Source organism: Equus caballus, chromosome 22 (assembly GCF_041296265.1).
Source record: "Equus caballus isolate H_3958 breed thoroughbred chromosome 22, TB-T2T, whole genome shotgun sequence".
Classification (NCBI taxonomy): Eukaryota; Metazoa; Chordata; class Mammalia; order Perissodactyla; family Equidae; genus Equus; species Equus caballus.
Window position 1 is genome coordinate 34788270 of NC_091705.1, and position 26277 is coordinate 34814546.

The following is a 26277-nucleotide window of genomic DNA, read 5'->3' on the forward strand; positions in this document are numbered from 1 at the left end:
ACACTATTCAGAATATATGAACAAAGAACAGTGTCCAGCACGTGGTGAATGCAAATTAAATCCTGCCAGTGCCGCTGCATTACTGTCACTACTGCATAGCTGGAGAGAGCTAAGTTTGGTGGCCATGGCGCTTACTAACTTGGTGACCTTGGACATCAACCTTTCTGAGCTGCAATTTCTTTATCTGAAAAATGGGAGTGATATAGCATCTTATATACCACATAAGGCAGTAAAATAATACATGTACATGTGTTCTGGATTAATTAACGGTAATCACAGTTTTCCAGTGTGGTGTCTGGTCTGGAGGACGTGCTTCTGGAGTTTCTTGGGAATCAAGCCTATTCCTTGTATGGACTCTTGTTCTAAGACTTCATGATATCAGTGGCCCCAGGGCATTCGTCAGCCTAGCAGATAAACATTATAGTACAATAAACTTCGTTTCCATTTGTAAAATGTTTGTTTCTAGAGCATGAAAACAATTTTGCTTTATATAGTTTGTCCATATATGTACTGGAAATGAAACACTTATCCACCAAGTTGATAAAGGGATAAAAATAGTTTTCCTAAGGAAGCATTTCCTGGAGATTAGTATTGGAAAAATTTTGTAGCAGAATCTGTTTCACCATCTTTGAAATATAAACAGTATCTTCATTTGTCTATATTTTTCTTGTAACACTGTGCTCAACTCCTAGTTAAAAATAGCTTTCCCAAAGCCAGAATTCCTCTAAAAAAAAATCAGTTTTCTTTTCTTTTAAATGACAAGTTTTAAAGACTTTGCTTTCTGCTCGGTACTGCAAAGAATTCTAATTATGCAGAACATTCATCCAAACCACACAAACACGGATCTGTCTGTGATAAGGACCAGTGGATACTGTGGGAAGAGAAATGGACTCTCCCTGGTGGTTGTAATTATTTCTGCAGTTTGTTTGGACAGGACAATCAGCTGTCATGTCTCCCGGGTATGAGAGCTATAGAAATCCAGGGCGCAAAGTCAGTGCCCCAAACTTAAATTCTCAGGAAAATTTTCTCTTTTCGAACTGCCGCTTGCCATTAGGTTTGACTCTTTAAAAGTTGGATTTTTGTTGTTTTAGCTGGTAAAAATTTGGCCTTCTTACCATTTGTGATTTATAGCATCTTGTACTTTTATAAACTTCTTCATTCAAACAAACTAAACCCCCATTCTATACCCTCAAATAACAAAAACCAATAAATACAAAATGCAGTTTTATCTCAAAAAGAGCAATATCCTGATGTCACTCTTGGCTGCAATGATGCATGAACTCTTAGCTTTATTTCCCATAGACTGTTCTATTTAAATGTTTTATTACACAGTCTCTTTTCTTGACTCTTTTTCTCTGGAATTCCAGTATATTTTTGTTGATACTTCTTTCCGAAGAGTCCAGCGCAGATCTTTTCTGGTAGTCATCGAGTCATGTATGTTGTGTTAGCAGATAGGCTGCTTCTAATTTAGATTTAATGTAAATCTAAACTTCTAAATTGAGAGAGTTGACAGGAAAAACTTAGAATTTTTTAATTGTGGAACCCTTCTCAGCGACACACGTTTATGTGTCTTTGAGTGAAAAGGAAGTTAGAAAGGAGACTAAATGTACTCCTGGATCTTCCTTGTTAATCATTGAAAAATGAAGTTTGGAACAGTTTTGGCTTCTGAAAGAACTGGGGGATTTTATCCAGTGGAGGTGTACCTTAGCTTTTTACGTGCTGGAACTTGAGGATCAATTTTTGTTTTTTTCATTTCAACACACATTGAGCATTTCCTGTGTGCTTAGCATTGTGTTGGGCGTTTTACGCGTATGAGTTCATTTAATTCTCACGGAAGCACTGTTAGGTAGATATGATTTAGGTAAATACCCAATTGCTTGAACTAAAAACCTTCCTTGGTTTCGCTTGCTCTTTGGTCCATACCCAGTCCGTTTGGTTATGTTGCCGCAGTGGCAAAACACACCCTGCGCGCTGCTGCGACGGGTGAGCCGTCAGACAGCAGCAGACTCCTCGCGGTCTCCCTCGTTCCCTTCTTGTCCCACTGCAAGATTTATGGTTGTACACCTAAAGCTAATACAATGTGATATGTTGACGATATCTCAATAAAACTGGGGGGGAAACGAAAGAGAGTGAGTACAGAGAGAAATGAGGGTCAAAGTTAAATGCCCACGATCAAAGGCCTTCGGTGGAACTCTGGTTGTACTGTTCACTGTGGTAGCCATTAGCCGCAGGTGGCTGTTGAGCGCCTGAAATGGGGCTAGTCTGAACTGAGATGTGTCGTACCCGGAGGATTTCAGAGACGTAGGACAGAGATAAAGAGTATGTCATTAATAATTTTTATATTGATTGCATGTTGAAAGGATAATGTTTTGGAAATACTGGGTTAAATAAAACAGATTATTAAAGTTAAAAAAAGATATTATGGGGGCTGGCCCGGTGGCACAGTGGGTTAAGTTCGCACGTTCTGCTTTGGTGGCCCAGGGTTCACCAATTTGGATCCCGGGTGCTGACATGGCACCGCTTGTCAAGCCACACTGTGGCAGGCGTCCCACATATAAAGTAGAGGAAGATGGGCATGGATGTTAGCTCTCAGGGCCAGTCTTCCTCAGCAAAAAGAGGATTGGCGGCAGATGTTAGCTCAGGGCTAATCTTCCAAAAAAAAAAAGAAAAAAAAAGATTTTGTGTATGTGTACATATTATGTATGTATGTATGTATGTATGTATATAAATCTCCACATAGTAGCCAGTGTGATTTTTTTTTTTAACTTTTTGGGGTAATTGTAGATTCATATGCATTTGTGAAATCGCATGTATCCTTTACCCAGTTTTCCTAAACAATAGATCTCAGCTCAAATGTCACCTCCTCAAGGCTGCCTTCCCTGACCACTGTAATGTAGCCTGCTCTCCCCACTTTCATTCATCTGTCCCATTACTCTGTTTAATTTTCTTCATAGAATTTGCTACTGTATGAAATTATTTATTTGTTTGTTTGTTTAGTTGCCTTTTGTCTGGTAGAAGGCGAGCTAAAGAGAGTGGGAACCTTGTCTATTCTTGTCATTGCTTTATCTCCGGTGCCTAGAACAGGGCATGCCTGTAGTAAGCACGTGATAAATATTTCCTGAGTGATAGAACTTTATGGATAAGGAAACTGAATTTCAAAGAGATTGAGTAACTTTTCGTGGTCACACAGCCGGTAAGTGGTAGAACCACCGCTGGAAGCCGCAGGCACAAACGCCCTGAGGTAGAGTTGAGTTTGTCCTCTTTAGAGAACAGCTAGGACCATGATGCTGGAGGATAGGCAATGAGAGAGAGAGTGGTACAGTGTTAGGCTAGAGAAAGGGCCTGGCTCATCCCAGGCTTTGTAGACTGTGACGAGGAGTTTGGTTCTCATTCTGAGTACGGTGGGAGGTGTTGGAAGGTTCTAAGCAAGGGAACTCTATCAACAGCATGGTCCAGCGTAGCTCACTGGAATTCTGCTCTGGTGCCGGAACCAAAGTCTCAGTCTGGAATGATGCTTCCCTTTCCCTTGCTTTCCTCCTATGTGTAGAGATTTTTCTTAGAGACCACTTCAGGAACAGGAGTCTGTCCTGTCACCTTCAGAGTATCATCCATTCATCACGTTGGTCTTCCCCACAGGGAATTCAGGCAGAGTGATGGGTTTGCTGGGAGAGAAAGGAAGATGCAGCTGGGACTGGGCTTTGGGTATATTCAGGAGGAAGCACCAGGTGACACCCAGATCAGTACTTCAGTGTGCCCTGGCTTCTGAACATAGCACATGCAGCTTGGAACTCTTTGGGACCGCCTTTGACTTTATATTAGCATGAAAGATATTGTCAAGTGAAGTGTTCTGTTTGGGGCAAAGCCTTTGGAGCAAGTTTTTATCTGAGGCAGCGTTGAAAACAAGGGCAAGTTCTTCAGATAACAAATGTAACCACCTAGATCAAAGAAAGATTTCATCATGCCTCCTCTGTGAGGGGCTGTGAGAAGCCTAAGAAAATTTATAGCAAAGAAGGGTATAGCCCTTGTTCTCAAGGAGTTTCAAAGTCTGTTTAGAGAGACAGATGCAAATTGAAAGGTAATTGACACTTCGAGGCAGTCTTATGCTAAGTGTCTGGGACGACTGCAAAGGAGGACAGCCAAGTGATGGCTGAGCCTGGGAAGGCTCACAAAGGAGCTGGTGCTGGGCCTGAGTCCTGAAGGATGAGTAAGAAGTAGGAGGGAGGAAGGTGTTCAGGTGGGATGGGGAGAGAATAAGGTCGGGAGATGTCTGAGAAAAAAATGCACCAGAGTGTCAGAGGCTAAGTAGGATCTATCTGGCTGAGCAGATTCAAGAAGGGGAGCTGAGGGAAAGGATCTGGTTGAAAGGAAATAGTGAAAAAACGACTCTTGGTCAAGAATTTCCAACCTTTCTGCTTGTTCAAGGAACTGAGGTTGGCGAGATGGGCAGGTGCTTGGGTGGGCGGCCGTTTGCTGAGATCTGATGATAATAGCTATGACTGCAGTAGGGCCTACTCTGCGCCAGGCTCTGTTCTAAGCAGCTTCCATTTGTTAGCATATTTAATCTTTGTAACGGCTCTATGAGGTAGGTGCTGTTATTATCCTCATGTTACAGATGGGGAAACTGAGGCACAGGGAGGGGAAAGTAAACTGCTTATAGTCACAGAGCTCTAGAGTTGGTGCTCTTAGCCTCTATTATAACCTCTCACTTAATGAGGGCCAGATGGAGTTTTCCCCCAGCTTTTATTACGAAAAATTTCAAACATTTAGAAAAAAATAAAAGAGTACAGTGAGTGTTTGTACCAAATACCTAGCTCCAGCAGTGTTAACATTTTGCTGCATGTGTTTTATCTGTATATGTGTGTGTCTCAGTTTTTCACCGAACTATTTGAAAGTGTGTTACAGACGTTCTGATTCACTCCTAAATACAAAACAGAGCATCATCTTCCTTTTCCATGGTATTTACATCTTTCCTTTTCCATGCATTCTTGGAAAATACATTGCCTTTAAAAGTGTGCACGAGCTGGCCCAGTGGTGCAGTGGTAAAGTGCGCTTGTTCTGCTTCGGCGGCCCGGGGTTCAGCAGTTCGGATCCTGGGTTCGGACATGGCACCACTTGGCAAGCCATGCTGTAGTAGGCGTCCCACATATAAAGTAAGGAAGATGGGCACAGAGGTTAGCTCAGGGCCAGTCTTCCTCAGCGAAAAGAGGAGGATTGGCAGCAGATGTTAGCTCAGGGCTAATCTTCCTCAAAAAAAAAAAGAAACCATGCAGAAGTACTTCGTTACATGTACAAAGGAGTTAAGTTCTAGGCTCTGATAATTATAAACAGATTTCCACTTACACGAATATTTTGGTATTTGAAAGTCAGGCAGAGTAAGGGCAATTTTTGTTTCTATAAGACCTCACAATTTGCTGGACGTTTAACATGCTGGTCCCAACCTACTGAGTACCCATTTGAGCGAGGGGGCAATCAAATATTGTGACAACCCAAAATGCCCTCCTATCCTCCCCCATTTCCAGAAAGCCGTCTATCGACTGTGCCTGTTGAGAGTCATTGACCTAACTAGACCCCTAATAAAGGAGCTGTAGGTTAAATTAAAAGAAAGTGTACGCTCACAAAAACCATACTACAGTGATTTAGTGTTGAGGTAATGAAAGTGGTGGAACTTATCTGTAATGTTCCTTTTGTCATATAATCGTGTATGTTCTAGATTTATATACATGCATTCACTTATTCAGTTACACCCCCACTACCACCACCATCACCCCTTTGTCCGAGAAAGGCTGATGGTCAGTTCTTGATTTATTTAACCGTTAAGTGTGTCTGCTCATGTATTGATCTGAATCAACTCAGAAATATTTGTGATTCTGGTGCTTTTCTATATAAAGAGACTTGAAGCAGACCCACGGCCCACACAATTTGCTTTTCCAGCCTTATTTTCTCCCTGTTTTGCTGGAGATTCGTAAGGGTTTATCCCAACTCTGTTGCCCCCTGTACTCCACCAGTCTCCTTACTTCTCACTGTTACCTGTCAGAGTCCGTTTGTCAAGCTTATCTCAAATGCCCTGTTGTTCGTGGATCTTCCTCCAGCCCTATCTTCCTCGAGCCCTGCGGCAAGATGTAATCTTAATCCCCACAGCATGTTCTCATGACACACTAACCACAGACTGCCTTATGTTACGTTTGATTGTGTGCTTACCTTATCTTCCACATATATTTCAGTAATAATTTCCCAGACAGTCCCTACGTGGCAGGCCTTTTTCAAGATTCTGGAAATAGAGATGAATCTTTCCTAGATAGCTCCATTTTCTTCTCACTTTGTTTTCTTTCTTTCTTTCTTTCTTTTGCTGAGGAACATTGGCCCTGAACTAACATCAGTTGCCATTCTTCCTCTTTTTGCTTGAGGAACATTGTCTCTGAGCTAAAGTCTGTGCCAGTCTTATTCTATTTTTCATGTGGGACACCGCCCATAGCATGGCTTGTTGAGCAGTGTGTAGGTCCGAGCCTGGGATCTGAACCTGCAAACCCCAGGCCGCCGAAGTGGAGTGTGTGAACTTAACCACTATGGCACTGGGCCAGCCCTCACTTTGCTTTCTTAAGAATTAGAGTGGCCCTTTATTCCCTTATATCCCCTGTGATACCGGGTACATTGCCTTGCATGTGGTGATTTGTAGGTATTTCTGAATTGAGTTTGGGATACAGGCAACAAGCACTTCCAAGTCAGATCTGAGTTCATGTTATGGTGCTGCCACTGTGCACCCTTGGGTAAATCACTTAATCTCTGTGAGCACCAGGTTTTTAATGTATAAAATGTTGATAATAATACCCATCTTACAGGATTGTTGTAAGTTTAAAGGTGAATTATATGAAGTGCCAGGCACACTTATTAGCACACAGTAGGTGCCCATTCCATGGTAGTTATTGTTGGGAAAGCTCAGTCATTCCTTTAAGTCACTTGAGCGAGCAGTAGGAGTATTTAGGATCTTAATTGTCTTAAAGGAGATGCTTACTTAGTCTGGGGCTTCTCCACAAAAAACAAGCCCTGGGGAGGGTCTGGCTTAACCGTTTCCTTTTTGGAATCAATTATCTGAATCTCTGTTTGGAACTACTTATATAATGTATACCACCTGTTATTTGTGTATTTTTAGCAGTGGGAGTCGGCTAATCCTAATCTTGTCTGTAAAAGAGCAAACTGTTTACCAGAAGCAGAGTTTTTTTCTTAACACTGACTCACACTGACTCATCCTCACTTTCCTTCCCATCCCTCATAACAACCGTGCAAAGGAGAGATTTTTAAGGAATTCAGTCGAGTTACTTTGCTTTATATCTACTTTCCAAAGCCGAAAGCTTGAAGGTGTTACGTCATTGATTCTGTCTCAGGAAAGGCTAAATTCTGTGCTGCCCTGGAGTGGCCAGAATGACCAGTGCCATATAGCCAAACATCTCACATAAAACTGTCTAGACATACCAGTTCTTTTGGCTGAGAGATTAGACAAGTGCCCAAAATGTACAGTTAATCGACTAAACGCGTGTTGTCACTTTAACTTAAATTCTGTTGCACCTAGAAAATTCCTTTTTCTAAGATAAGAAACCTGAGCAGAATTAGAGCCGGAGCTCTGTTGGATTCGAGATGACAGATACAGAATTCAGGCAGCACATTAGAGTCAGCAAAATGCGGAAGGCAGGCTATGGGTCAGAGTGACTGACATCCTTATGCCTTCCTTTGACATTCATTAAATGCATATTTACTGATCATCTGTGCTGTGCCTGGTGCTAGGGCTACAACAGTGAATCGTAAAGATAACGGTGCCTGCTGTCATGCACCGTATAATCCAACGCGTGTTTGTAATAAGTGCTGTGGTGGTGGAAGCAGACGATGCTGAGGGAGCGGAGAAGTGCCTTGGGCCACAGGTGTGAGCACACGTTTCTGCATGAGGATGAAGGGAGGAAGGAAGGCTTCTTGGAGGAAAAGGCACCCAAGCAGAGACTGGCCAGATGAGTAGGAGTTAACTGGAAGAAAGAGGATAGGGTGGGGCAGGGATGGCTGAAGAGATTCCAGACAGAAAGAGCCACATGTGTGACAGCCTAGAGGTGGGAAAGAGCTTGCTCGGAGAGGAACTAAGTTCCAGTGTGACCGAAGGACAGTTGAGTGAGGGGGATATTTGGCACAAGATACATTTGGAGAAGCTGGCAGGGCCAGATCATTCGGAGCATTGTGGATCAGTTTATTAATTGAAAATATTTTTTTTTAACTGAGATAAATTTCACACACGGTGAACTGCTCATGACAAGTACATATACCGATGTAACCAACACCTCATTACGAGTAAGGACTTTTAGCTTGAAACTGAGAGCAGCCGGAGGGATGGGTTTTGAGCAGGGCCCAGACTGGATGCTAATTGTAGCTGAGAGCCCCCTGGGGTGGGAGGGGCACCAGTAGGACAGGACTGAAATGGATGGTTGTTCGCAGGTGGGCAGGAGAACCTAGCTTGGGCATGGACCAAGATCTTGGTTTCCTGAGATATTTTTAGCAGAGGACAAACCCCTAAGTACTTTGTAGGGACCGAAGAGTCTACACAGAGCACGGAAGACTGCGGTTTTTCCAGGTCTTCCTGGAAAGACTCCCAGGCCGCCTGCATTCTGAAGAAAGCCTCCCGAAAGCATGCCAGGCTCCGGAGGCAGTGTTTCACCTGACTTCATTGACGAAACACAGGGAAATGATCACCTCACTGATTTATTTTTGTTACCCACACTACATGTGACATTTTCCTCTTCTGAGCAAGGCATTAAAAATATTGTTACGGTTTTGGGTTTTAGGGATTTACTGAAGCTTATCTCATTTAAGTGTTCTGACAATTTAATATCTGGGTTTTTGATGTGGTGCCAGAACTTATTTAGTGTCTTTCTGTGCTACTATTGTTGTTGTTGTTGTTATTCTTTTTTTTTTTTTTGAGGAAGATTAGCCCTGAGCTAACTGCTGCCCATCCTCCTCTTTTTGCTGAGGAAGACTGGCCCTGAGCTAACATCCGTGCCCATCTTCCTCCACTTTATATGTGGGACGCCTACCACAACATGGCTTTTGCCAAGTGGTGCCATGTCCGTGCCTGGGATCCTGACCAGCGAACCCCGGGCCGCCAAGAAGTGAAACGTGCGCACTTAACCACTGCGCCACTGGGCGGGCCCTGGAAAATAGTTTTAAAATGAGTCCTTTTTCAATATTTCTTTTCATTTCCCAAAACTTTCTATTACTGCAGTACCATAGGCCGCTTGGCGTGTTACAATTTTGATCTCATTTTTGTTCCATTTTAAAGTGACTGTTTTCTGATGTCATGAAAGGACACAGCTTTGTTTCATTTGTAAGCTTTCTCTAAATTGTGGTATAGCATGAGTTGTAGTGAATTTTAGCCATTATTTTTACGATCATCAGTTTCAGAGCACTATCCTTTTTGATTTTGTTTGCCTGATGCCAAGTCTATCTTAATCCAGTGATCTTTCTTTAACTTTTTGTAACTCTCCGTTCATTTATTACTTTATAAGACTTGTGAGCTGTCAATACAAGATAACCAATAACCATTCTGTAGATGAGAGAGAGGTTTTACTTGAGCCACACTGAGGAGTGTAACCCAGGAAGGCCTTTTCCAGAAAGGAAGAAAGCGTTCTGGATAAGTATGATTTTCAGTACAGTCTTATATCTTTAGAACAAAGAGCGTACGTTAAACACACCCAGGACACATATTCATCAAAGTTTTAAAGAGGCATTCAGTTGCAGATTGGCAGGTCAACATGACCTTGATGTTGGAAAAGGGACTAATATAGGCTTTACTAATACGGGTTAGGAGAGGAAGGATGCATTCTTATCTTAAGAGAGAGCCTTCGTGAGTCATTAAAGCAGGTGTACAGTGTTTGATAGGCCAAAGTCAGGCTTTTTAGTTCAAGTCGAGTCCGTTTTGAACCCAAATAGATACCCATGTACCTCAGTATGTGAAAATCTCTTGTAGAAAACACACTTTCCTGATCACGATTTCATGTTCTGGTCATTGTTCCAGACATAAATGTACAAACCTGTCAAACTTTGTAACTCAGTTCAAACTTGTCACTGGAAATAAAGAGAATTAGCAATCATTTTTCTTCATTAGGACTTGTGGTCCCTGATGTGAATACTACTGTGCTAGTTGGTCTTGGATGAATGGTGCTAACTTTGACCTAGGCACGTAAGGAAGTACATTACAACATCATTTAAAAATTGCTCATCTCAAGCCGGCCGGGTGGCGCAGCGGGCAAGTTCTCACTGCTTCAGTGGCCTGGGGTTCGCCGGTTCGGATCCCGGATGCGGACATGGCACCGCTTGGCAAAAGCCATGCTGTGGTAGGCGTCCCAAATATAAAGTAGAGGAAGATGGGCATGGATGTTAGCTCAGGGCCAGTCTTCCACAGCAAAAAGAGGAGGATTGGCAGCAGTTAGCTCAGGGCTAATCTTCCTCAAAAAAAAAAAAAATTACTCATCTCACCATTCTAACTAAAGCAATAGTTTTCATGTGTTTGTGAGTTTTTTCTGATGTGTCTATTCATCTATACTCATTTATTAAGTGTCTTCTGTTTTGCAAGGCATTGTGGTAAGTGCTGGGGCTACAGAGTTGAATAAAATACATTCACTGTTTACCAAGGGAGACAAATATAAGAAGTAATCATAATGTACTGTGCTGGGTACTATAAGAGTCAACATTCTTAGTAGCAAGGAACAAAATCTACTCTAGCCAGGGGGCCGGCCTGGTGGCACAGCAGTTAAGTTCGCATGTTCTGCTTTGGCGGCCAGGGGTTCGCTGGTTTGGATCCCAGGTGTGGAGATGGCGCCACTTGGCAAGCCATGCTGTGGCAGGTGTCCCACATATAAAGTAGAAGAAGATCGGCACGGATGTTAGCTTAGGGCCAGTCTTCCTCAGCAAAAAGAGGAGGATTGGCAGCAGATGTTAGCTCAGGGCTAATCTCCCCTCCCACCCCCCAAAAAGGAAGGATTTTAAAATCTGCTCTAGCTGATTTAAGCAGAAAGGTACAGAGTCCCCAGGAAGTCGATAGATCTGGGCTTGAATGTTACACAGATGGAAACAAAGCAATCAGGGACAATGTTTCCATGAGAAATGCCCAATTACACTAAGGGGGATTGTTTTGGAGAAAACTCCACTGCTGCCTTTACTCACTTCTTCAGCACAAATGGCATTAGACATTCGACGTCAGAAACTGTACCCCAAGACAGCCCTATAATACGAGCTTATAATTTTCTTTAAGGTCTCCAGTGCTCTTAAATGCAGTTGGCCCATTTCCTGATCTTTGTAGTCCTCACACCCCTCATGGACTCTATAGTAGCAACCACTGAGTTTGAAATAGCTTTGCCTTCAATATGGACTTTGCTTCAGATAACCATAGGTGATTATTTTAAAAACTCTTTCAACACTGCATGTCATTGACTACCAGCATCCCATCCTCTAACACAGGGATCTGCAAACTATATCCTACAGGCCAAATATGGCCTGCCACTTGTTTTTGTATATAAAGTTTTATTGTGATACAGCCATGTTTATTTGTTTACACATTGTCTCTGGCTGCTTTTGCACAACAGCGGCAGAGTTGAGGAGTTGCAACACGAGTTACTTGCTGTGCTAGTTCAGTAAGATGATCAGTTACTTGTTCAAGGAGATACTGTCTGCATAAGAGGTTCCTAAGAGACTGGGACAGGGAGTCAGTGCTCAGACATTCATTTGGCCGCTTGCAGCTCCCTGAGTAATATGATGTCTTCACGAAGGTTTCTTTGGAACAGTCCAGCCCCTTCAGTTAAAAACCTCAACTGGAGTGCCAGCATTTATTTGTGCATTGAGTGCTGTGAGCCTGTCTTGACTGCAGGAGTCCCAAGAGGCTATCGGCTCTATTTCTGTAATTAATTAATTTTATTTTTTTGCCTTTTGCTCTGTTAAGTGTCATTTCTAGTCCTCATCTTCAGATGATGGTGTATCCAGCTCATAGAAGATTCAGTTGTTAGAAGTCCAGTAAACTCTCTACCGTAAGATATGGATAATCTTGGGCGATGGCTAGAAATTAATGGATGCTGAAGAGTACTTGGAAGATCAGTCTTTCATGTAAGTTAAGTCAATTAAATCAGAATCATCCTCGCTGATATTTGCAAATATGGAGTTGAAACCAGGTACCTGAGAGTTTGTGTAAATATTTAATAAGAACATGATTGCCTTTCGGCCTTGTTCCCAGCACAGCCATAGATGAAAAGAAGTTAATCTTGTCAATTTGCTGTTTTCTTGGGTAGCCTGAGGGGTGACTCAAGGGTCACAAGGATTATTAGCTTCTGTTGCAGAAGAAAAAGAATGCCTTCAAGGAGGTTACAACCGCCAGATAACCAGCCTCCTGCTGCTGTTGACACCCAGAAGTCAGATTGCCCAGGGGTTATCTGGGGTGAAAGAAACACAGATTACCCCTTTGTTTCTCTGAAACTCCTCCTGCCAAGCCCCTTAGCTCTATAAAACCCCCTGCTTTCTTCTCTTGTGAAGGCGAATTTGAGAGAACCTATCCTCCTGCTTTCTCACCTTCTCTTTTTGGCCAGTTCAAATAAAACTTTCTTCCTCTCCAAGCACCATGTCCAGTGCTTGGCTTACTGCGCATCAGGCACGTGAACCTGAGTTAGTAGTTGAGTGTGTAAGAATTGTAGGGATGGTGATTCAGGTATAACTTTGTTCTTCTCTTCCTTGAACCCGTGTAATATATTCAGTCCACGCTGAAGTCTTCTGGTTTTATCTCCCATTTTAGAAGGCAGTAGCCTTGGTTCTCCTATCATGGGATCCTCTGATGGAGGGATGGAGAAGTCCCAGTGTTATTGTTCCATCTGATTTTCTTCTTTCAGATTCACGCTGACTATTAAGGAGCTTTGTAGTCAGCTTCCTCCAGTTCCTCTAACAGAAGCAGCTGGTCTGCTTTTGTGCTCTTTCTAATTTGTTGTTTAAATTTATCTTCGAGTGTATCGTCTTTCATTTTGTTTTCCTTACTGAGACTTTTAGAAACTTCCACATAAGTATCTTCAGAGTCTTCTTATCTCTGGCCAACAGCATTTGCCCTTCCTGAGGGGGAGGAGAGGATCTCTTTTATCTTTTGCAAGTCTGCTCTGTTTTGTAGACTGCTCTGCTTCAGGCCTGGAATTTTTTCCTGGTGAAGAATTTTCATCTGAGACTCTTTGCTGCTCTTTAATAAATAGTCTCTGTTTGTTATAAACCATGGCATTGATGCACATTAGTTTGAAATTACCTTCTGTGGATTGATAGCCTTGTTCTTGATCTAATCTTTCATTATACTAAAATCCACTGGATGTATAGTCGTCATTGAGCTGCCAGGAGCAGTCATGGGAAATGCAAAGAAAGCTCCGAGGTCCTTTCTCTGTGATTGTCTCATCAAAGCTTTTGAAGGAGGGTTCTGGCTAAGGAGCTCCAAGGCTGTTCAAGGCATTTCCGTCTTACAGGATCCTGCCTCATACTCTGTCATTTCCATCTTGCTTTTCTAAAAATCCTCCTTTTTCTTCTCTTATTTTATTTTCCTTCTTTTTCCCCAAGGGGCCTACCTTTTCCCCTCTTTCTCTTTTTCCTTTCTGTGTGCTTATGCTTGTCATGATCGTTCCTGTCATCAGGTGGCCTGAATCCTGGCTGCAGTGCCTGAACGGAACTTGGAGATTTCATTTCCTCCTGCTTTCTGGTGCCGTTTCAAGGGCTTCTCTCCCTGCTCCTCATATAGATCTTCTTCGGGCTTGTGTTCTTGTGCATCTTCCACGTGTCAGAATGGCCTCAGTGCCTCCTCCTGTGCCAGGCACAGGCTGGCAAAACCCCCTCTTGGCCAGGCCAGGGGAGTAGAGGGCAGGAGCAGGACTCTGGAGACTGTGCTCGGCTGGCAGAGTGTGGCTCGTGTGTCTCCCCACCGTTTATGGTGGCCACATGTGTTTGATATTTTGATTGTTTCCATTTTTCCCCTGTTATAACTGCTATAAATGTCTCTCATACTTGTAAGTCAGAGTATGTACATATTTGTAGCACTTGGTATATATTGTCTAAAGCAACATAAAAATAACTTTTTATATTTCTTTTTATAGAATGAAAACTATATTTTTATTACACAAATAATGCTTTGCAGAAAAAATTTAAAATACTAATAAACTAAAAGAAGAAAATAAAAATCACCTGTGTTGTTACTGGCTAATAGTTTCATCCATTTTTTACGTAAATACTATTTTCCCTTTTACAAGCATCAAGAGTCCCTACTATAGAACCTTAACATTAAAAGGAGCCTATTTTTTTTATGTCATTCACTGTTCTTCTATGGCATCGCTTATTATGACTGTATAATATTCCATTCTCTAGATGTACTGAAGTTTCGTTAGCCACTCCCTAATTGTGGACTTTTAGGATTGTTTTCAGTTTTTCACTATTCTAAGCAGTGCTGAAGTGAACAACCTTGAGTCAAGTCTTTGCACACATCCATAAGTGTTTCTCTAGGATAAATTTTTGGAAGTGAAATGACTGGGTCAAAGGGCATGCACACTTTTTTTTTAATTAGTAACTTTATTTTTTAGGCCAGTTTTAGGTTCAAGCAAAATTGAGCAGAAAGTACAGGGATTCCCACATACCCTCCGTGCATGTAGATTTTTAAGGATTTCAGTATGTGTTGTTAAATTGCCTTTTAGGATGTTGTACCATTTTCCATTCTCACCTACATTTGCCCATGTCTCCATGACACTAGGTATCATCATTAAAAAGAAATCTTTGATAAGGCACATTTAAAGCAGAGTACTTATTCTAGCCATCGTAAGACTGATTTTTTTTCCTTCTGAAATTTATATTTATGTTATCCATTCCATTACTGTTTATTATGGTTGATGGCAGAGTTCCACCAACCTTCTTTCCTTGCCAATTTAACAAAAACTATAAAAGTAATACGTGTACACAAAAATAAACATCCAGATAGAACAGAAAGATATAAAGAAAAAAGTAAAAATATCTCCCTCCCACTCACTCAGTCTTTCTCCTGAAAGCCACTTGTTTTTTACTTTAATGGTTTTTAGTTAATTGTGGTGATTACCTCCAAAATTCTAAATAAGATATATACACACACACACATATTTTTTCTTCGTTAGTCTTTTGAGACAGTTAACGTTGATAAGTAGCCGTGTATGATTAGACTTGCAGATGTCTTTAAAGGCTCGGGTGCTTCTTATCTCACCGGATTTGTGCTGCTTCTTTGGCCTCAGAAGATTTCCCATGCTTGCTTGTTGAAGCTCAGGCACGCACTTGTGTTTGCTAGGGTGATGGTGCCCATCGCTTGAGGTGTTTTGGGAAGAAGGTTTCCGGATATTTAGTCCATCATACTGGCTGAAGTGGCAGTCATAATGTCCTCACTTTTTATCTCTTGGCTCCCCTTTGTGAAAGATGAAGGAATTAGCACCCCTCTGCCTCACACTGCCTCCTCTTCTTCCCTCCACCTTCCTACATTCAAATGAGATAGACACTGTTATTTTCTTCACTTTACAAATGAGATACCAGAATTCAGAGAAGTTAAGTGATTTGCCTGAGGTCACACAGCTAGTAAGTGGAGGATGGAGCCAGGAGTTTTCCTCAAGTCCATCTGATTTCAACGCCCCTGTGTTGGCAGTGCTGCATGAACGTATTCCCACCACTCTTTATCCCTGCCCCCACCTTCCGTGACCTTCCTGTTTCTGTCATTACTGTCGTGTTTCCCTGCAAGCTTAGGAAAAGCTAGGTCAGTCTGTATTCTGATTTTGGCTGCAGAACTTACAAGCTATAAGTGACTCTAGGCGAGTCACTTTCCCCTTTTTGCCTCCATTTCTGTTTCTATTAAATGGGGACATGAGCACTTATAGCAAGATATGTGTTGCAGAAGAAAGGAGACCATCTATGTGAGAGTCCCCCGTGCGAGGCAAGTCTGAGACGTCGTTATTATTTCAGAGCTCATAAATATTTGCTGATCTAACGGTGCAAACAAGCGGTGTAGACTGCAGTCTTCTCTTACGTAGATGAGTTTTTCAGAACAGTTTTTCAGTTTGTTAATTCCTTTTTCTTAAAGTGTCATTTAAAAAGAAAATCCATGGTTCCTGCTTATTAGAGAAAAGAACTGTAGGTTTGGTGTCTTTTTGTTTTGTTTTGAGATATTTTTATGCAGACGCGCAACAAAATCAAAAGTCCACAGAGAAGCAGGCTGGCTATTTAAAATGGCACCAGCATCCTGGCCCTTGTTACTTTCCTCTGCTTCTGCTCAGTATTCATGTCAGTTGTTTCCACGTGGTGTTTCATTTGTGCTTAGCGAGTCCTGGAGCCAAAAAGGAAGTCAAGGGGTGAGGTTAGCCTGAAATGTCTAGTCTGACTTATCTCATGCTAGTGTGGTGGGCTGTTTTGTTATTTCCTTCTGTCAGTTGACTGTAACTGTGAATACAGGGATCACATTGCATTTATCTTTATCCCTTCAGAATCCAGTGTGGTCCAACAAATGTTTATAAATGAATGAATGTTGGCAGTGTTCTTACGCCTTCTGCACAAACTGCAAGGTGGCTTGTGATACCTGTTGTCAACAACAAGCAGTGTCCATCATCACTGTTGCAGTTTCCCTAGAGCGAGAGTTCTGGAACTTGGTCTGTGGACCTGAAATGGACCCAGAGATGACCTTCAGGGGTTCCATAGCCCCCTTGGAATTACATTCATTTGAAGATATCCATTTTCTGAAGAGCAAGATCTTAGCTTTCGTCACATTCTCAAAGGAATATGTGACCTAAAACGAGTAGGAATCATGGCACAGATTGTGAAAAACTTTTCAGTGGTGCGAAGTAGTCTTGTCAGCTTACTTTTGCACACACACATACCACTTTGTTCCTTGGTCCCACTTGATAAACTCTATGTAACCCAGATAGTTAGCACTTTAAGATCTAGATCAGATCAGCTTGACCCCTGTTTCATGTCCTGTGGAAGTCCACAGTTTCCCCAAGATTCTGTAGACTCCGTGGGGGTGAAGTTGTGGCTTATGTTCCCCTAGTCATCTCTGCGTCCTCTTTCTCTGTTTCTCAGCCTGTCAGCTCAGAACTGAAACTCAGTCCTTTCCTTGATTTCCATCAAGAACAAAGAATACACTCCCAGAGAGCATTTCTGAGTGTTATTTTTAACTTGCTGATGATTTGGAAGTCACAGAAAGGGGTCACATAGCAGAAAATCCATCTTCCTGGCTCTTTGCCCCTCTCCTTTTTTCATTCCTCACAGATTTCCCCTGGAAATCCAGTTCTTCTTTCTTTCTTTGCAGAGCTACATAGCAACCTTCAGCTTTTATTTCTGTTGTTTTTTGCATGGCTGAACCCAAAAAGGTGATCAGCAACCTTTTATTTGATAGGAGCCTTTCTCTTCGGAATGCAGATATGATCATAAAGAATATTTTTTCTTTTTGTATATATGTGTCTTGTTTGTTTGTTTGGTCAGGAAGATTGGCCCTAAGCTAACATCTGTGCCAGTCTTCCTCTATTTATTTGTGGGATGCTGCCAATAGCTTGATGAGCAATGTGCAGGTCCATGCCCAGCATCCAAACCCACAGACCCTGGGCTGCCAGAGGTGAGTGTGCACACTTAACCACTGCACCACCAGACCGGCCCCTTGTGTATATGTTTCAGCGTCTTCTCAAATTTCATGAAGCCATCTTAATAAATTCTGTAGGTCTATAGTCTTATTAAAAATCTCCTTCATTTCACTGTGAATGTGGGCCCTTGCAATGGGGTTGGACCTATAAGCACATTGAAGTTCTTCTTCTTACATAGAACAAAAGAGGAGGAACATTTTTATTTTGAGATCAACTAAACTGGTTTTCTTCAGTGTCCCATAAACTGAGGTTTCTCCTCTAAGTTCCTCCAGTTTTATTTTCATTATCGTCTTTTTTTTTTTTTTTAAAGATTTTATTTTTTCCTTTTTCTCCCCAAAGCCCCTCGGTACATAGTTGTGTATTCTTCGTTGTGGGTTCTTCTAGTTGTGGCATGTGGGACGCTGCCTCAGCGTGGTCTGATGAGCAGTGCCATGTCCGCGCCCAGGATTCAAACTAACGAAACACTGGGCCGCCTGCAGCGGAGCGTGCGAACTTAACCACTCGGCCACGGGGCCAGCCCCGCATTATCGTCTTTTTTTAAAAAATAGTAATATGTTTATTTTTGATGAGTATAACATTAATGTGCATCTTATAAAAATTAGAACATGGAAGTACACAATTTAGTTAATGAAACCCCCCCGATAATCCCGCTGCCCAGAAATAGCCTCTGTTAACCATTCGGGATATTGTATATCCTACAGATTTAAATGCGTATAGCAACAACAGCAACACACTGACTACGAGCCAGGTTCTGTGCATTGTCTCATTAAATCCTCAGAGTCTCTGAGGTGGGGGCCAAAAAGTTTACCAAAAAGTAAACTTGAGGCTCACAGCTGACGGCTGGCTCGCCTAAACATATTTACAGTTTACTACCATAAGGAATCTGCAATAACGATGTATCTGACTATATATTCTTGTCCGATTATCTCCATGTGATAAATTTCCAAAACCAGAATTTCCTGGTGAAAACCTGTGCACATTGAAACTTCTGGTTCTTTTTGAGAGAAGTAGTTAAGAGCATGGGCTTTGTTGTCTCTAGTGTTCATATTCCCACTGCCACTTGCTGGCCGCTCACTAGTCTTAAACTGTGCCTCAGTTTGCTCATGTGTAAAATGGGGTGATAACAGCAACCTCATATGGTTGTAAGGATGCATGTAACGTCCCTAGCTAGTATCCAACTCAAAGGAAGGACGGTGTGTTAGCCCAGGTCCCTGCTCTCATAAAGCTGACGTTTCAGTGTGGGAAGGGGGAAGCAGCTGTGAAAGGCAGGCAGTAAACAAATTAATGAACAAGAGGAATAGCAGCGCTGTGCAGACAGTTAAAGTGATGTGATAGATGGTGGTTCCCTTAAGGTGGGTGGGTTGGGGAAGTCTTCTCAAGAGGTGACATTTTAGCCAAGGTCTGAATGATGAGGATATTCTTTAAATTCTTAGAAGTAGAATCGTGGGATCAAAGATTACATGCATTGAAAGTTTTGGTCAATGTAGTATTGACAAATTGACCTGCAGAAATTTCCAAAATAGTTTTCATTCCCTCTCTGTATAGACATGTTGCTTTCCTTCACCCTCACCAGCACTTTTCTCCTAATTTTAAAAAGTAGGGTTATCGAAATTATCTTAGAGACCTTGGTTTGTATTCTAATGAGCTTCATTAGCAAAGGCAAAAGATAAGAAAACAAGTTAGTCGCTTTGAGGAATCCCTTGTTTCCTCTCCCTAAATTAATTGTGCAGCATCACCTGGTACACGGTAAGCCTTTCTTCTCACCTGCTGCCCTTTTTCTCTCTGCCATTTCCTGCCTGCATTGTGTGATAGGACTGAAAGCCAACATTTTAGCCAATATACATGTTGATTAACAACCACTTTTCTCCTTTCAAGTTAGGCAATGCTTGGCTTAGGGGAGGTGGCTGATCAGCATGGCTTTTGCTATAAAAACAAGGCAGCTTTTAGAGGTAGGCTGGTTTTTCTGAACGAATTTGTTGGCAAGAGTGTAATACCTTCTGTGAGTTAAAACTGTGCGGAAGGCTCTGCACATCTTTTTGCTACCGTCAAACCCCTCTCCTCTATGGCGTGCAGTTGGCGGCAGGGAGGAGAGGGCATTGCTGAGCACCGGACACGACAGCTGCCTCTGCCCCAGAACCAGTGGGAATAAGACCTCTTTTGTTTGTTTGGAAGGTGTATATGATGACATATTGTTTGTGGATCTGTTCCGTAAAGGCTTCTATCATCCTACATAAACTGTGTCATAAGAAACATTCTCTTTGTAGGTCTTGAGTGGAGTTCAGCATCATTACAACAATATAGTACATGTTAAGTTATAGACCTCATTCAGATGCTGTTTTTATTTCAGTTGTATTTTTTATAGAATACACATGTATTAGAATTTAATCTCTGATTCGAGCCTTACAGGAAATGATACTATGTAGTTTAAACTCCTAGACAAATGGATTAAAAATGTGATTTATTTTTATAATCTTTTTAAACTCAGCAACTTAAATTAAACATCCTGAGGGCAACATGTGTTAGCAAGGGGGTCTGGGGGTGGTGTAGGGAGGGAACATGTTGGGTGAAATTGTCCAGGAGCAAAGCACGCTCACTTGAAGCCCAGAGATTGGTTATCCAAATATGTGCAGATTGCTGGTGCTATAAATAGTTTGAACTCAAGTAAACAGCTTCTTCCCTCTAGCTGCTGCTTTGCCATTGTTCAGATGCCAGAACAGCCCAGGAAGCAACATTTCACACCGTGCTCATGGCACTTGTGCCCAACTCTTGGCTGCTTCTCTTCCAGGCAGAGCCGTCAGCTACCCAGGGCTTGAGGTGACCGGGGAGCAGATATTCAGGCCTTTCAGTTCCCCACTTTTGGCTCCCATCCTACCCAGCCTGTTGTTCAGCTTTACAGACTCTTATCTGCTCCAGAGTAGCACTGATCTAGGATTCCTGGCAACTGTAACAGCCCTGGAGCCACATGGCCATCGACTAAAGTAGATGTTAGGAGACACAGACATTCTCTTTTTAGGGCAGAAGCACGCATGGCTCATTCCTTTCTTTTGGAGCCGGCACCGGTTGTCAGAACTGCTGCAAGCTGCCTGTGCCAGCCACTGATGTGCGGTATGCCAGGCGGCAGGCTGCTGACATTTCAAGAGCCCCTTGGAGGATGCAAGCAAATGCTGGCATTAGAGCAACTGAGGACGTTCCACGGTTTATTACTATATTTCCTTTGGCAAAAATAAGTCTCTGTTTTTAAAATTCCTGCTTCAGCTGCATTCATTTCCAGTGACTCTTATGGCGAATGCCCGTGAGGAGGTCGTGAATAACTCGACATTTTGTTTGTGAGGGGACAGATGATAAGGAATGATTGAAAGTACTGGATTAAGGATCAGGAAACCTGGATTCTTGGGCAAGTTGCCTAACTTTTCTTAGCTTTAGTTTCTTTATCTGTCAAGTAACGATAATCTTGTCTCTCCTGTTTCATGGAGTTGATGAGGAAATTATATAAAAGTCCTTTCTGGACTATACCAAACTAGAGGACTGTGGGAGAGGTAGGGTAGTGGAGAGAGTCTCGCAAGCCTGGCCTTCCTCTCTGACCTCAAGCAAATGGCTCACGTCTCTCTGCCTCCATGTTTTCATCTGTAAAATGGGAACAGCAAAAGCTGCCTTGCAGGAGATTAGAAATAACAACCATAAAGCACTGATGAATGGCAGGCAAGAATGGCAGTAGTAGTTATTACTACATTTAACATGAAGATACTCACTCTGGAGGGTTAGGATTCTTCACCTGGAGAAACATTCCATTTGTAGGTGTCAAGATTAGCAAAAGGTCCTGCACAAAGCTGATGGCAAGAACTGATAATGATAGAAAGCATTTTTAAAATAAAAGTAATACGTGAACATCATTCAAAACGTCTTCAAATCCAGAAAGGCATCAGTCTCCTACTCACCCCCTCACCCTGGGGCAGCCATGTAATTTTTCTGTTTTTAGCTCTTTAGGTGGTTACCTCCTTTTCTCTAAATAATGTTCCCTCCGTTTCTTTTTTAAAATTAATTTTGTTTTTGTTAAAATGGCGTGTGCAGATAGTTTTGCTTTGTTATTTTTAAAGTCAAATATCATTAAAAACTTATGCTAAAAAACAGCTCTCCCCTGCCCCCTCCCCTTTTCCCTTCCCGCCTGTCCTGCTCCCGAGAGCATATACTTTGGATCCCGTTAGCTGTTCGTTCCAGTACTTTTCTCTGTATATCTTAAATAATATGCTTATACAGCAGTCTCTCTCTTTAAAAGTTTTTGTATTGTGGAAAATTTCAAACATATGCAAAACTAAAGAGAAGAGTATAATGAATCCTCGTGTACCACCCATTACCCTCCTTCAAGAATCATGACCAATCTTGTGTCGTCTGTGCCTGCAGCCATTTTCCTCCTGCTACTAGATAATTTTGGAGTAAATTCTAGACATTATATCATTTCATCAGTAACTACTTTAGCATGTATCTCTAAGAGAATAAGGACTCCTTTTATATATATATATAACTTCACTACCATTATCACACATAGAATAATTAATAATTCCTTATTATTAGCAAAGGTGTCCAATTAACTCAAGTATTTTTTTGTTCAAATCAGATCCAAACAAAGACCAGACACTACCATACTGCTCTTTGATTATTCATCACTTTTTGGTGTGACCTATTGACCTCCTGGGGTGGTACATGAGGCTTTTGCTGTTTTAGAAACACCACAGCCCCACCCAACACTGCTCCTTTTCTCCGCATATCACAGTTTTTGGTTAGGTCAGCATTTAGTGTTTTACAGTGTTATGGCATTGTAAATATTGTCTACTGCTGAGCCACTAACGTTCTGATTATTTTTCCTTTCTGTGTGACTATCTTTCCCGGACTTAATAATTTCTTCTTTAATATGCTAGTGTTCCTTGTTCCTTATTGCTAAGTCTTTCCACACTTTCCCGTAGACTTTCAATACGGTTTTCCGCAAACCCATTAAGGAGCCCGTCCGTTCTGTTTTCCTGGAGCCTTCCACCCTCCTGCTCTAGTCAGACCGGCATTCTCTAGGCCTGCGGGTCAGTCGAGGTCCCAGGCTACCTTCCTCATCATCCTTAGTGTTCCTTTCACCTCTCTTCCTAGATCTGTTTTTCAAATCCTACTTCTGAGTTTAAACCCTCGTTTAGGTAAGGTATTCTCCAGGAATTTACTGAGAAAACAGTGCGTGAGAGATAAATTGTTCTAAGTCCTTGTATGTCTGAAAATGTCTTTATTGCCTAGCTGAGTATAAAATCTAGGCTCCAAGTCATTTTACTTTAGAATGTTTCCCTTCGAAAGCATTGCTCCGTTGTCTGCAGGCCCCCAGTGTTGCTGCTGAGAAGTCTGACACCAGTCTTAGTCTTTTCTTTTGAAACAGCCTGTTTGTCTCTCTAGGACCTTGTGGGATTTTTCCTTTTGAACTCTGAAAGTTTAGGGGACTCTCTTTTCATCTCTTCTCAGCACTTTTTAAACTTTTCAGTTTGAAGATGCGGTTTTCCTTCAGCTCTGGGAAATTTTCCTCATTATTTCTTAGATAATTTCCTATTGTACTTTTTTTCCTTTCTATTCTTTTTCAGGAATTCCTATTTAGTCTGACATTGGACTTCCTGGATTGTTGTTCTATATCAAGATCCTTTTTTATCCTGTGAGTATTTTTTCCCTATATTTTGAAAGATTTCCTTTTCTTACTTTCCAGTCATTCTACTGAATCATTAATTTCAGTATTCATATTGTTAATTTCTAAGAGCCAAGTTTTGTCAGTTTACTTTATGTTTTATGGGCACGGTATCTTCAGAATCTCTCTGAAGACATAAGAATTTTTTTCAAAGCTGCTTTTCCGTTATAGGGTCAATTTTCTCTTGATTTTAGTCTTTGTCATGCTGTTGGTTTTCCTCAGATGCCCTCTGATGCTTTTTTTTTGCCATTCGTAATCAATAATGAAAGACTTCTTTTAGGCGATAGGCCTTGGTTTCCTCTGGAATTGGTTGTCTGTTTGCCCCATAGGCCCTGCCCCTGCCTGGGAAGCTGCTGGAAGCTCTCCATACCACGATGAAGGGTGCAGTTTGCTTTAGGCCACCTGAGCAGGAGTTCAACTGAGGGCCCTTCAAAAGTCAGAATAGGGCTGCCTGGTCTCTCACTAGATGCCCTGGATCATCCCAGGCCGATCTTTCCATTTCTTTCAGGAGCTCTCCTGTCTTTGCCTGGGGTTCTGCAGAGCTTGCTGACCCTCTGTGTGCTGCAGGGGTGGGCGGGGAGCTGACTCACACAGACCTTCCGTGCATCCCCTGATTTTCAGCCTTCTTCCTTAGTCCTCTTCATACCTGCCATCTCCAAGCCCAGAGCCTCCCTGGGCTTCCATACGGCAGTTTGTCTACCGTTCCCCCTGCTGCTTTCTTGTCCCTGTGCTCTGGACTTCAGCTTCTATCTGTCATCATTCTTCTATGAACTTTCTCTCTCTTTTAGAAATTATTTGAAATGAAATCTCTTGTTCTCTAATGATCCTACCCCCAAGAGGAAAAGCCTGGTTTGTAGTTTAGAAGACATGATGCTTTTTTTAAACACACTTTACCCCAGACCGAATTACCCAAGGAGGGGGTGTGTGTGTGTGTTTAGAAAATACTTACTGAGTTTCCTACTCTATACCAGTGAACAAGGGAGACATGTTGACCTCATGGAGCTTACAGTCTGGCAGGGAAACACATGTAATGTGTATTTACAGTAACGTGTGTTAAGGGCTCTAAGAGGAGGAAGAGGGTGTCATGGGACTCAGACAGCAGGGGGAGCTAGCTTGGCTCAGAGGGAAGGCCTTCGTGACATTCAGTCTGAGATCAGATAGCTGAGCAGGAGTTAACCAAGACAAAAAGGAAGGGCCACTCAGATTGTGTTTCAGACTGCAGTGGCAAGGGAGAGCCTGGAACCAGTAGGAGGTCTTCCTACTGTTAGAGCACCCAGGCTGTGCAGTGTCAGGGACTCCCTTGCCTTCTCTGGGCCTGGCATGCCTCACCTCAAAAATGAGGAGACCACATGCTCTTTTCAGCTGTAAAAACCAACCAATCTAAGATTGTTTAAAATTGACTTGCGTGGAGCTCCATCTCTCCCATAACTGCCCCAATCTGAAGCTTCTCTCCAGCTGGTGGGGAGCAGGTCTCAAGAAGGCCACAAAAAGCAGGAAGGGGCAGTGTGGTATCCTGCACATCCACTCACCCATTTTCTGGATGGATACTCACTGTGATCAGGCCCCTCTTCTCCTGCCAGATCTCTGTCAGTCACATCAGCCGCTGTCCGAGGGGGACCAGGAATGGAGCCTCAGGACGTCACACCCTGTTAAAAGCAGCCAGGTGTACTCCCAAACCAAAAACCAATATCAGACTTTTCTTTGTCACCTTTTGTGGGGTTATTTCCTCCCCCCCCAAAAATGACTTAAGCGTCTGATTTCAAAACCTTGCTTTGAGTGTTGGTGTGGTTCTTTTTGGGTCCGCACCCCGCAAGGCGAACTGCTTATTTCTGGGTGGTAGGGTGATGGATGGCTTTCCTCCCTTTTTTCCTGCTCTTCTGTATTTTCCTATTTTTTACAATAAGCAATTATGATTATAATTGGAAAGAAAAAACCTTTTATTTTTGTCTCAGTCAATATGCTTCTCAATTAATCGTGTCTAGAAAATCTGGGGACCTTCTAGCTGTGTGGCACAGTGGGTAAGTGAGTTTGAAAAGGCATGACAGCTGGAGCCCACCTTTGATAGGGTGGAAAGCTCATGACGCTTCGTAGCAGCTGTTTGGCCTGGAAGTTGGGCAGTGGTGGCCAGAGTTTATTCATTCATCCACTCCTTTCAACAGATAGCTGTCAGCTACTAGGTGACCAAGTTACCCAGTTGACTTGGGTCTCGAATTTCCACATGTGTCAAGTGGAAATGATAATATACCTACCTCATACGGTTCCTTGTGGGGATGAAATGAGGTAATTTGTATAAAGCAGTTAGAATATTATCTGGCATATGGTAAACATGCAATAAAAGTTTACGTTATTTATAGATTTCCTTATTTTACTAAGTGTCTCATGCACAAAATGCTTGTAAATTAGACACATCTTTTCCTTAAGCTCAAATTCTAGCAGCAGAATAAGATCAGCCCAGAAATAAATATGCCTCAAAGGAGAAAAGGATAAATTTTTAAAGAGAGAAATTTAAAATCTAAAGAGAGAAACAGATAAAGCACTAAGGAAATTCAGGAGACACCCCTTCCAGACTGGAGATGAGCAATGAGTGGGTGGGAGTTAGGGCAGCTTTGTGGCAGAGGGGCTGTCTGAGCCCCTCAGACCAGCTCTGCGCCCTGAAGCAGCCAGTTTCCCTTCTCCTCCAGTGGAGCTGATACTGCTGTCTGGGAAGAACTGCCAAATTTCAGGAAAACCCTTTAAAAGGCAGTGGAGGACGGGACTGCGCGACACAGGCCTGACCCGGACAGCCCTGGCTCAGAGCACAGGCCCTGTCACTTACTCCAGGGACCTGTGGGCAGGTTCTGCACACGTCCGCTTCCATGACCAAAAGATGAGAATGTTAATAACCCCTCCTGCTCCTGATCGTTGTAAAGA

The 26277-nt window shown here is 42.4% G+C and overlaps 1 protein-coding gene across 3 annotated transcripts in view; it reads left to right on the top strand.

The window, feature by feature from the left end:
• Window positions 1–26277, top strand: part of PKIG (cAMP-dependent protein kinase inhibitor gamma) — a 76270-nt gene that overhangs the window by 15181 nt on the left and 34812 nt on the right. Inside the window, exon 2 of one of the 3 annotated variants that reach the window (XM_070247046.1) lies at window positions 11966–12126. The exons of 1 other annotated variant lie outside the window; for it this stretch is intronic. The gene's annotated coding sequence lies outside the window, so the exon portion shown is untranslated. Of the gene's footprint in view, window positions 1–11965; window positions 12127–23269; window positions 23338–26277 lie in introns of all 3 variants that reach the window. One more of the 3 variants, XM_023626616.2, reaches the window with a different exon arrangement.